Raw genomic sequence first — 13,513 nt, forward strand, 5'->3', positions numbered from 1 at the left:
CATCACCCCCCACCCCCCGTCACCCACCATACCCCGCCGCCCCCGACATAGCCGCGTCACCGGTCCGCGTCAGACCCCGCCGTACTTCGCGACCCCCCCCCTGTCCTCCGGGGGGCGTGTTCCCTGACCATGGAGTCAAGCTCACCACGGAGAAATGACCACACCGACACGGGACCGTGCGTCCCCCCTGGCGCCCAGGGAAACGTCCTCCACACAGTGCGTCACCCCCCAGAGCCTGTCCACCAGGAAAAAGCCCACTACAAAGAACGTACCTCTCACCCACGCACGACCCCCACACGCCCTTGAAATGCCTGCGACCTAACCAAGCCGCTTACCCCGTTACCGCCTATACGCCAGCACCGTCCGCTCAAGCCTCCCAAAACCTGTACCTAGGCCGGCACCCCAAAATGAGTCAGCACCTAAAAACGCCCCACGCGCACTCTGACGGACAAGAGAAATATACTACATGCATACATAACATGTCCTTGTGGTATGTACTATGGAAAACATGCCGTGGCACCTGTGCGAGAGGTTGTGGCGTAATGGCTAGAGAGCTACTAACTTCGGAGCTCAGGAAGCCGGGTCGAATCTCAGCATCCGCCCCCGGCCATATACTACATGCATACATAAAACCATGTCCTTGTGGTATGTACTATGGAAAACATGCCGTGGCACCTGTGCGAGAGGTTGTGGCGTAATGGCTAGAGAGCAACTAACTTCGGAGCTCAGGAAGCCGGGTCGAGTCTCAGCATCCGCCCCCCGGCCCAGCGCCTGTGAGCAAATCAATCGCCCGTGCCTACCAAATGTAATGACTATTCCTTTTCAGCTCAGGGAACGCCCTTAGCGTGTTACCATATATAACCGCACCAATAACTTACGTCAAAACAGCGTACTGCTGCAGAGGTAAGATTTCTGTCCATTTAAAGCTAGGAGACATCTCAACCCCTCCCTGTGTCAAAACTTCAGCCCGGCCTCCCCCATTCCATCCTATAGGCAGAATGGCCTTACAGCAGTGGAAACCAAATGGAGTGTTTTTTGCACAGTCAGGACATTACACACACCGTAGCACCTGTCCGTCCCCTTACCCACACTCCACCATGCCCAGGGATTACCCGGGACCAACCATAGGGGTGCCCAAATTGTATGAAAGAAAGGGGGGGCAGGCCTGACAAGTGGTTGCACATGTCGTAAACACGCGCCGAGTTAGCAAACTGTGCCCAGCTCGTACACTGCATCCTTGAGTTCCCTCCTCCACGCACCCTCGACTTACTAGCCCGGCACCCACCGTGCACCCCACAAGGGCTTTACCAGGAAGGCAGACCTAGCAAACATGGCCCTCCCATTACCATTACACTTCACATCGGGAACACTTATACCTTGACACTGATCAGCAGCGGCAAAATACCCAAGCCTCTAGATTGGCACTCTAAGCCAGGTAAATGACCTACGGCGAAAGCAAAACATTGAGAGAACTTTCACTAAAGAGGGAACAAGTCCTACAGGGCCCTAATTGGTTGAATAATCCTGAATCACCTCAAAGTTATTTCCGTCTAAAGTTGCCTACGCATGATCAATTCCCAGGTTTTTTCCCCAAAAGGACTAGCTACCCATGACAGGAACCCGTCCCGGCACCCGCTTTGGGCTTGCGCGTGATGTAACTGTGCGTGACCACAGAGAAACGCCGAAATCACAGGGACGCGGCAGAAAACACGACCCGCTGACAGGCAAAACACCGACATGGCGTGGCCACCCCGCCCCGCCGCCAATCCGCAGCAAGCCGTCCGCGTCCAGTTATCCCGCCCACACTTTGCACCCTTGCGGTCCGGCCACTTTCCACCAAGGCGGCGTCATGTGACGCAGCCTCGGGGTAAAGAAGGGGCACCCGCAGAAAGCAGGTGTCTAGAAACGAGTAACTTAATCCGGGGCCCGGCGAGCAGAGCACGGCGACTGCTCGGGCAGCCCAAAGAATGGGGGGATTCACAGAAACATCGCGTATGCAGGCTTAGAATATGCCAGTTATAAAACACCTTTCATCCATGAAATGTGCCAGTCAGAATTACCTTTACCATGATAATGCCATCACAAACTGTATTATAGACACATTCATTATAATTAATGTTCCAGAAAAATATACTAGACATCTTTTACTTTCGTAGTGAAATGTGCTGTCAAATTAACTAGAGCAGCAGAACATGACCACTAAAATTATTTGCCAGGAGAGATGTCTAACACATTTTTTAAGACACTGACTATGTCTATCACACATACTAGTCCAGATAAAATGGCCATCGCAAGGATCACTCAAGTGAATTTGGCTTTTATAACCATTGAGCAAAATAAGTGGTACATCACAATTACTGGGACACCATAAATCAGTGTCACGCATATGCCCTGAACGACAACCCTAAAGAATATTCACAGTGTTGTTCCGCTAAATGCATACCCCTACCCAATAATGTGCCAGAAACAACGTCCTTCTGATGTGGCAGACAAACGCCATCACTTTTGTGCACGTGAGCATGCCCATCACAATTATTGCACCCGAGTACCCGTCAATCTCAGTTCCTTCAACAGAGAACATAGCCATTTACATTAGGATACCACAGAATATAACTTTCGCAAGCCATGTGCCAATGAATCAACCAAGCTTAAAGGGCCTGCAAATATGACATGTTCACCAGATTCAATAAGTCACTGACTGTTTTTATCTATTTAAAATGCCTTTGTTGCATTTTCATTGGCGAGGGCCTCAATGAGATGGTACCCTGCGCGTCCCAGCCGTAATTGGAAATCAGAAAGAGGAAAATTGTTACAAATAGTTGAAGTTGTCTGCAGTCAATGACTTCCACTCCCTATCCCTCACCCACTCATGTCTCAGTTACTTCAAAGCAAAAACACTTGATACCCTGCATAATCACAATTTACACGACCATCTGCTTCTCTCTGTTTTCCGAGCCTGGACAGCACTGGTGATAGACACTGGAATTACACTGGGGAGATTGAGCCGTGGCGGCGTGGCAAGACAGCCCGCCATGCATTGAATAGAAAGCAATAATTATCAAATATATTTATTTATTTATTTATTTTATATTCTTATAAAGCGACAGACTAGACCCCCGAAGGGGTATCTCCGCGCTATTGCTGCAGCAAGAAAGTGTTCTGATTCTGATTGTGTGTCCAAGAAGGAGATAAAAGCAGCAGGGCATTATTTACCAGGATACAGATAGGTTTTTAAAATTTTCCGGAAAGTCAGGTGACTAGAAAGAGATCTTAGTTCTGGGGGCAGAGAATTCCAGAGTGCTGGTCCGGCATAGGCTAGTGCGCGGCCGCCTTGTCTGGTCTTTTTTACTCTGGGTACCTGCAGTAACTGCTGATGGCTAGAGCGCAAAAGGCGCCCTGGAATGTAAGGCTGGAAGATTTCGGTCATGTATTTTGGGCCCTCCCCTATCATACTCTTAAGGATTGTACATAGAGTTTTAAACTGGACTCGTTTCCTCACTGGAAGCCAGTGGAGTCTCATCAGCAGGGGACATGAGGGTGTCCTTGGAGGAGCATTCAGGATAATCCTTGCTGCTGTATTTTGGATTACCTGTAGTTTGCTAAGTTGCTCCTCGTTAGCTCCGAGGAGCAAACCATTGCAGTAATCCACCCTGCTGATGACAAGAGCCTGTACAAGCGTCTTTCTGTGATGGTCCGGTATGTAGGGGAAGACACGTCTTAACATGCCAATAGCCCGAAAGCAGGTACCAGCAACTTGATTTACGTGGCCTTTGAAAGTAAGTTGCTGATCAAAGAGCACTCCCAGATTCCTGACTGTACTCTTGGGAATAGGATCAGGGCCTAGCTCTAAGGGCCACCAGTCAGATGCCCAGTGTATTGCCGCTTGCCCAAAACACATGACCTCCGTTTTCCCCACATTACACTGCAGACAGTTTGATGACATCCATTCTGCAATGGCTCTCATGCCATCTGCAAAAGATCTTTTTATTGCAGGTGTAAGGTTTTTGAAGGGAAAAAGGAGTTGGGTGTCATCGGCATACGACACCGGGGTGAACCCGAAAGATTTTGCTAAGTTGGCTAAGGGGGCCACATACACATTAAAGAGTGTAGGACTTAGGCACGAGCCTTGTGGCACTCCCTTATTGAGCTCCCTAAGAGTGGATTTGTGGGAGTCCAGCCTAACTTCTTGGTAACGACCAGTCAAAAAGCTCTTCATCCATGCCAGAGCCTCTCCCTCCACACCCACCTCGCCTAGGCGGTTGAGAAGCACCGTGTGAGACACCGTATCAAAAGCGGCGGAAAGGTCCAACAGCACCAGAATCATTGAGCTGCCATCATCCAGTGCCATTTTGATGTTATTGGTCACCGTCTGAAGGGCTGATTCTGTGCTGTGGTTTGGCCTGAACCCAGATTGCGAATAGTCCAGGCCATCCGTCGCTTCAAGATGTTGAGAAAGATAGGTGTTCACGTGCCTCTCCGTAACCTTGCCCAGGTAGGGTAGGAGGGAGATAGGTCGTAAATTGGAGAGGTCTGTCCATGGGGAAGATGCCTTTTTTCTAATCGGGTTCACCACCGCCCTTTTCCAGTCTGCTGGGACCTGGCCTTTTGTTAGGGAGATGTTGACCACATCCAATATGGGAGGACCCAGGAGGGAGATCATGGGGCCAACCATCTTAGCGGGAATGAGGTCACTAGGCGACCCTGATTTAATATGACTGCAGAGGGAAAGGAGCTCTGTATTGGTAATTGGAGGAAAGGATGTTAGAGGTGTTTTATTATTTGTAGCCGAGGTCTGAAGATGGCCATTGTTAGTTTTATTTATAGCGCTGTTGGCTGCTACTATTTTTTCATAAATATTGTTTATTTTATCCTCAAAAAATATCGAAACTTCATCACATAGATCTTGTGAGAAGTCCTCTGAGCCCTCACATGCGGTTGGTTTAATGAAATTCTGCAGGATATTAAAAAGCTCCTTAGAGCAATTGCCTGCTTGTGCTATCTGTTGCGTTAGGTGTTGTTTTCTGGCAAATTTAATATTCTTGTAATACTTTGATTGAGCATCTAAGAAAACTACTCTGCTACTCTCAGTTTTCCTTTTTCTCCAAGCTTTCTCAGCTCGCCTACAGTTTTGCTTTTCTGCTCTCAATTCGTAAGTATACCAGCTATCCTGTTTGGACACAGGATACTGTTTATGCTTCTTTAAAGGAGCTACAATGTCAATGGCTTGCTTAATAGAAATGTTGAGCTTAGCTAAGGCCGTATCAGCTGTGTCTATTGCCAAAATTTCTGGATTTTTCCAGAATTCCTGAATTTTGTTGGCAGTGACTTTGTGCCATTGTCGTCGCCAGGTGGGGGGAAGAGAAACACTCTTTACAGTTCTTAATGGGGTTACTAATAAAAATTCTAACATGGAATGATCTGTCCATGACATTTCTTTTACCGGGGAGCAGATGACTTTGGCACAATTACAGAAAAGTAAATCCAGCATATGCCCTCCTTTATGAGTGGGTCCTTGATTTTGTAATTCTAGACCTAAGTTAAAAAGGTCAGTAATGTGGGGAACAACTTGACAACAGAAATACCGATCAGCCTACTAACGGAGCTGAAATACACATCAAATCTTTGAACATCTTCGACCACGTAATCACACGTAGGATCAAAACCTGCCTAATAAGATACGAGAGTGACAAGCCAAGCATACTTTCAGTTATAATACTGCAATAAGTTCCAGACACTCAGGCACAGGAGCAAGCGACTGTACTCCCCTGCCCCAGAAAGAACCCCGGCGGCCGTATGGACCCTTCGGGTAGGGGCAGCTGGGACTCACCTAGTCCCACGTGGGAGCTCGACCGCCCGCACCAGGCAGAGCTGGCCCATCCGCTCGGCCGCGTGGAGCCGCATGCTGCTCACCCGAGCTCCACCTACATCCAGCGATGAGTCCAGCATGCCCAGCATACCTCCTGCCTCGTCCAACGACCCATGGTATCTCCACACCATCGAAAGTCCATCCTTCCTCAGGTTATTCCCTTGTGCCTTTCGTGCCAATGAGTGATTGTCCATAAAATTGTCCATCAACAGAAAAATTGTCCCTCCGCCAAACCCCCGCCCGCCGGCCGAGACACCACACTCAAAATGGTGTCTCGCCGCGTGGCCAGCCGGATACCAGCCCCCCCAGCCCAAAAGAAGCCCAACCAAGCCCCACCCCCAGCCCAAAACTACTGGAAAAAAAACGCCCAACCCGCCCCGGGCGGTGCCAGCTCCACCCTCTCCCCGGCCGCCAAATTCCCCCGGGCGTGGCAGGCCTCCCTTTGGTCGGCCGCCCCCCCCAGGGCCCCCAATGTCCTTCCAACTCCAGTGAGTCATTGTTTTGTAGAGTGTTGCATGGAGGGACCCAGTGCACACTGAAATATATGTGAGACTTGCCTAAATTCCATAACTATTGGCTGCTATCAAGAAAGGTTTCCTATTTGAGTGGTATGGTCAGAGGGTAAAAGTCAGCAATTGACAGTTGAAGCAAACCCCAAAATTTGGAATTGGAAGTTAGTGGGGAGGTACAAGTGTTTCATTAACTTGCCCCAGACCGTTGCTGTAGGTGGGAATAGGAATCTTTACAAGTGTGTGCTTTAATACCTTTGTTGGCAGGTAGAGCTTGCCACATATGTAGCTTCATTTCTGGTCATCTGCCATTATGACACTTGTGAATGGGTCATTAAAACTGGTATAGTGAACATGTTTAACCTGATATATTAGGATAATTCGGTGAGTAAACTAGGAGCAACTGTGGGTATAGCGATAGCTGAAACTTTAAGGCGTATTCCTTTGTCATGAAAAATGTCAATGACTGGTATAAAGGTTCTCTCCGGTCTGACATTGACATACTGAAAGTGATTTGAACTTTGATTGATGACTTTATCAGATTGAGTTTTCTGTTTATATTTGAAGTTCTGGTGTTAAGAAAATTAAAGTTAAACAACCATAAGCTAGAACAGGTCATCAATTAGCTCCCGTTAGCTTCACTGCGACCAGGCACTTTTTCACAATTGATTTGAAAGTCTAATAGCATATTGTTGTACCTTCCTGGAACTACTCAAGCAGCCAAGAAGTAACAATATTAAATAATGATAGTAGAGTATTAAGTCAGCATGCGGGAGATGAAACAACAGTTTAGCAGATAGTTTAATTTACGGTAGGACCAGTAGGGACACCTAACCCTCAAACAGCAGTAAAGTCCTAGACTCACAGAAGACACACCAGTTCACTCATGGGCAACAAGGAGAGGAGGGATTGCTTGAGGGAAGGAGATGGAGTGGGGGCACTGCAGGGATAGAGGACGTGAGAGCTCTTCCAGTCAGTAATGGTAGCAACGAGGCATCCTTTCCTACAGCCTCTTCTGAAGTGATACCTTATGCAGCTGTTCTTAAGGCCTTCATACCTTCCTCTGTAGAGGATACTACGTTTCTGATATTGCATAAAATCAGATTTCCCCTACAGACCCATGTACTACCTCAGTATTCAAATAGATTAGTAAGACTTTGTCTCCCACCTTGACCCTCTGAATTTATCTCTGGGTAAATTAAATGAAAAAGGCAGTCATGTGCCTTCTTCATTTAAAGTTGCAACGGTTATTACATTCATCATAAAAGACTGATCCATCTGATATTGAAACTTTCGTTCCATTTCTTTACTGCCTTTCAGTTGCAAAATTCTGGAAAGCCATGCCACTAATCAAATAGACACTCACCGGTCTGAGAATAACCTGTTAAATACTTTTCAGGCATGATTCCCTCTTGCTCACAGCACAGCACAAAATATGTTATGTTATCCATCCCTGATCTTCTCAGTTAGATTCTGGCCTTTATCTTGATCTTACTGAATGTATCTGTCGCCTTTGACACAATCGGTCACAATAGTTTGTTGAACTGTGCCGAGGTGGTTGGTATCGATGGGATAGCCCCACAGCAGTTAGCATCTTTTATCTTTGACACTCAAGCAGTCGGAGTTTTCGCTTTTAAAGGACACAATCTTCAAATAACATGTGGTGTGTCCCAGGGCTCTACCCTTTTACCTCATCCTTTTGACATCTATATTAGCCCCTTGGCAAATGCCCTCGTGGAGATTGGTGGCAGACTATTTATGTATGTATGTTGATGCTCTCCAACTACTGCTGCACTTAGACAGTAATCCATTGCCCATCTAGAATGTCAGTCAGTCATGAGATTTACTTGGCAATGGATGGGTTGTAGTAAACTAAAGATAAATGCCAGCAAAATTGAAATACTAGTTGTTCATGGTCACTGTGACTTCTGCTTGTTTCCTATTTGCATTATGAGATGAGTACACCGCCTGACTCATCTAACTTGATAAAAAGCCTAGGAGTAATAAAATAGATGACTAATTCTCTCTAACAATTCAGGGCCAGTGTCACGGTAAGGCCACACTGTCCCAGCTTGTGCTGTGGCGCAGCTATAATTAGGTGCGCTGAATGCAAACAGGGGCAGTGTGCCCTATTACTGATGTTGCAGTGCTCCCGCAAACCTGTGTTGCCCTGCAAACAGACGCACTAAGTGACAGCAGTCGCATGCAGGAAAATGTCTGGGGGAGACTATGGAACCCCTTTTAAACCACACACAGGGGTTTCCTTGAGGGCGAACTGCCTGATCACGACCTCTTTGTGGTGCTCAATCAATACACTCTTTGACGGCCTCTTTGACTCCCGGCTCATGTCGATTATACGGAATGGGTGCAGAGGCAAAGTGTTTTTCCTCATTTGCATGGGCCAGCGGCCCTACAGTAGATGGAATGCCTCTTTAGGGTAGTGTTGATGCTACATGTGCACTGTCGCTATCTAAATTATAGAAAGGGCCATGCATGTATCTACTGCCACTTCTGTAAGTGCCTCAGTGGTGCAGAAAGCTGGCACACAAGACCGTTGCACCCTTGAGCACTACACAGAATACGGCCCAAGTAACCTTTTATGGTCTTCACCTGCTGTTAATATTTAAGACTCCTGAGAAAAATTGTGCAATTCTTGTTGTTTGAACAAAACGCCTGATTGTCTCTTCTCTTGGCTATGGCAATTCAGTGTATCCATTGGCTGGATACACTCACGGGTGAGAAGAAGCGCTCCACAAATCTACGGATTGATCTAGGGCATGGGTACTCACAAACATTGGGCCAGGGGCCACAAAGTACAGTCTGTACTTTGACTGAGGGCCGCACTGATGCCAAGAGGGTGGTGATAGGGGGTCTGGGTGGGTCATGGTTTGTGTAAGGAGGTCTAAAAACATTTTAGGTTGTAGGTTAATAAATGTGTGCCCGCTTATTTAACATTTTTTCCTAAATATTAGTGTGCAGCTGTTCACTGGGGCAGGCCGAATGTAAAGGTCAAGAGGGTCATAAGTGCCCCCCCCCCGGGCCATAGTCTGAGCATCACTGATCTAGGCCTTCTCCAGTATTTGCTGCAGAGAGTACAGGGCATTTAGAATGCAGCTGCATGCTTACCCTTAAGAGCTCCTGGTTTCATACATGCCGGTGAGTACATTTTCTTTAACCCCTCTTTGATTTGTGATACTTTTCATAATGTAAGCACTGCAGCTTTTATTAAGTCTCTCTTCCAGAACCCTGCCCAGAGAGACCTCTTTGCTCCTCAAGTGCTGATATCATGGGTCACATGCATCATGCATTTTACTGGTTGCTTACAGCCCGAATCACAGAATCGGGCCGTTTGAAACCAGTAAAATGCATTTTGGTATGTATGAATTCAAATTTGCGATTAGGTAACATATTACCAATTCGCAATTTGGACTTGAGAATACATACAGAGTTGGTATTAGGAAGGGGCATGTTAGGGCATCCCTTCCTAATACCGAATCATAGCAGTATGTAAGAATGTTTTTGAGTCAAATGCGGTTGCAAATCATTTGCATTTTACCACCTACATCAGTGACGTAGCAAGGTGGGGGCGGTCTGCCCCAAGTGGCACAAGTTTTGAGGGCGGCGGTACCTCCCCCGCTCTTTCAGGATTTGGTTGCGGGGTGGCAATTGAGGGAATACCGCACCAGCACCCCCTGTGCTCTTACGGCCACCACGGGCGGGAAAGGCAGGGACCACCATGAGCGGCAGAGTTGCTAGCTACTGACCTATATCAAGTAGGTGGTAACCCATTCGCAAATGGGAAGGGGTCCTTGAAGGACCCCTTCCCCTCTGGGAATGGTAGAATAAACGTTTTTTTCAGGGCCTGCAGGGGCCCCACGGACCACTGCCTGCTCTTAAAAATATGAAAAAATATATTTTCTTTTTTAAATGCATACCGTTTTCCTTTAAGGAAAACGGGCTGCATTTAAAAAAGAAATGATTGCTTTATTTAAAATCAATCACTGACTTGGTGGTCTACAGACCCCAGCCTTCCACCATCCCTGTGATTTTATTGATTCTCAATGGGTCGCAAATTAAGACCTACCTCATTAATACTCATGAGGTAGGTCACTTTGCGACCCACTAGGAACCGCTAAATGAAACTCATGGAGTTTCCTACATCAGGAGTAGTGATTATCTAATTGCGATTCGCAGAAAATCACAATTAGGTAATCGCTATTTCCAATATTGATACATGTGGCCTCATATGCATTTAAAAGACATGAGCAAAGAATAGGTTACTGCAGGTTTGCTCCCTGAGCCTCTAAACCTTGGTCCCCTCTTCCTGAATCCTGACTCTTCCTAAAGGTATGAAAGCCTTATGAGGAGCAGCACAAGGTATTACTTAGGAGACTCAGCTGTGAAATAATAGCTTAGTAGAGACTTAGCTTTTCTACCAAATCCTGTCTTAGCTCAAGTTAGTCGTCTTGTGCTATCTCTGCGGATATATGATGTTACAACGCATACTTTTACAACGCTTACCGTTACAACGCATTTTTTACAACGCAAAAACTTTTACAACGCATACCATTACAACGCATGTTTTTACAACGCAAGTACTTTTACAACGCATACCATTACAACGTAAGTATTGGTAAGTATATAATATATTTTTTTTAAATTAATTGTAATTAATATAATTTAATTTAATTTAATTTATTTAATTTAATTTTTTTACCCTGTACCCCTGTACCCCCAAAACCTAAATTAACCCAGAAATCTAAAAATATCCCTGTACCCCCAAAACCCAAAACTGTCCCTGAACCCAAAAAATACCCCTGTATCCCATAAACCCAAAACTGTCTCTGAACCCTAAAAATACCCCTGTACCCAAAAACTGAAAACTAACCCTGAACCCTAAAAATACCCCTGTACCCAAAAACTGAAAACTGACCCTGAACCCTAAAAATACCCCTTTACCCAAAAACTGAAAACTGACCCTGAACCCTAAAAATACCCCTTTACCCAAAAACTGAAAACTGACCCTGAACCCTAAAAATACCCCTTTACCCAAAAACTGAAAACTGACCCTGAACCCTAAAAATACCCCTGTACCCAAAAACTGAAAACTGACCCTGAACCCTAAAAATACCCCTTTACCCAAAAACTGAAAACTGACCCTGAACCCTAAAAATACCCCTTTACCCAAAAACTGAAAACTGACCCTGAACCCTAAAAATACCCCTTTACCCAAAAACTGAAAACTGACCCTGAACTCTAAAAATACCCCTTTACCCAAAAACTGAAAACTGACCCTGAACCCTAAAAATACCCCTTTACCCAAAAACTGAAAACTGACCCTGAACCCTAAAAATACCCCTTTACCCAAAAACTGAAAACTGACCCTGAACCCTAAAAATACCCCTTTACCCAAAAACTGAAAACTGTCCCTAAACCCTAAAAATACCCCTTTACCCAAAAACTGAAAACTGACCCTAAACCCTAAAAATACCCCTTTACCCAAAAGCTGAAAACGTAAAAAAAAAACAATCATTTAAAATATTAAATATAATTATATATTTACCAATACTTACGTTGTAATGGCATGCGTTGTAAAAGTACTTGCGTTGTAAAAACATGCGTTGTAATGGTATGCGTTGTAAAAGTTTTTGCGTTGTAAAAAATGCGTTGTAATGGTAGTGCGTTGTAAAAGTTGCGTTGTAAATGTTGTTTACCATCTCTGCTCATATTTAATGGTGCCAAGAAACCTACAGCGAACGTGCTCTCTAGAAAAAATGTCAACACAACATTGTTACTTAGCCCATTGATGTGCTCTTTCATGTGGCTCAGGCCAACAGTATGAGCAAGAGCTTTAATTAACGTCATTGAGGGGCTCATAAGTTTATAATGCTATGAAATCATTCAGGGGCGGCTCTAGGCTCATGGTGGCCCTGGGCAGGGAGCGTAGGTAGGGGGTCCCGGAAGAGGGGGTCCGGGCGGGGCCCCGGAAGAGGGAGGGGGGTCAGGGTGTTTGGAAGTGGAACAGAGCCGGAGGCCGCCAAATCCCTGCCAGGGGCCGCCACGCAAATATGTATCCATCCTTTGAGGATTATTATATTAAGGATATATATTTGCGTGGTGGCCCCTGGGGTTTGGTGGCCCTGTGCAGGTGCACAGCTTGCACATGCTTAAGGCCGCCCCTGAATCATTGGAGAGGAGAAAGCATTCTGTAACCTAAAACCATAACTAGGCATATCCTTGAAAAGAAGGATACACCTCAACTTTCATGATTACTGGAAGTGCCCTATGTCTGCTCAGTGGATGTTTAAAGCGAGCTTGTTTGTACAGTAATACGGTTATGCAATCGCATCCTATTATGAACAGCAGCATTTCTTTATGCAAGAGTGCTCTTAACGCCTATGCTTAGCATGTGTCAAACCAAGGTGGGGACTGCAACTACAGAGGCGCACCTGCGATCACCAGCCCCTCTCGACTTATGACAGTCAGATTGTAATGCCGTGTCTGCGTTGTTTGAGGTATTAAGATCTAGAACTTGCGCTTTCACCGAAAATGTAGTGTGGTCTTTGTACATTATTTTGCAGGCTGATACTGTCTTTGTTTTAAAAGATTCGTGTATTGCCTTGGCTGGAAGTGAGAAAACAGCAGTTGCTCCTTTCCATACTACTTACACATTTCAGCACCATGGTAAACGCGTAGCAAATGGGATTTGAAAACATTTGAATAACAGCATGACACTTCCATTGTATCTATTTTTTGTGTATTAAAGATTTTACGAAGCAATCCAGGAGCCTCTGATAAAAAGTATTCACAATTGATTACATTTGGAATTTCACGTGGTTCAGATCTTCATTTCGAAGCAAAGCTCCATTGCACGATTTCCTATTACGCCGTCACAAAGAATTAGGCACATAATATATGCTCACCTGTTTACACCAGTACATACCTTAACTAATATTATTCTGGTTTACTAAATGTATTGCCAAGTGTATTGATCTTCTTCACCTGCTGTATTATTAATGTGTAATTGTAAAGCACTTTCTACTCAATACATGAGGATAACTTGTCTCGTGGATGTTCTTGAAGTTGGAGGCAAGGTTAGCTCACAGATAACATACACTGTTTTCAACATGCTATATTC

The 13,513-nt window shown here is 45.6% G+C and overlaps 1 protein-coding gene across 1 annotated transcript in view; it reads left to right on the plus strand.

The window, feature by feature from the left end:
- Window positions 1-13,513, plus strand: part of LOC144784740 (pyruvate dehydrogenase (acetyl-transferring) kinase isozyme 2, mitochondrial-like) — a 51,438-nt gene that overhangs the window by 17,214 nt on the left and 20,711 nt on the right. The gene's annotated exons all lie outside the window — the stretch shown is intronic.

The sequence above is a fragment of the Lissotriton helveticus genome, chromosome 10 (assembly GCF_964261635.1).
Source record: "Lissotriton helveticus chromosome 10, aLisHel1.1, whole genome shotgun sequence".
NCBI lineage: Eukaryota > Metazoa > Chordata > Amphibia > Caudata > Salamandridae > Lissotriton > Lissotriton helveticus.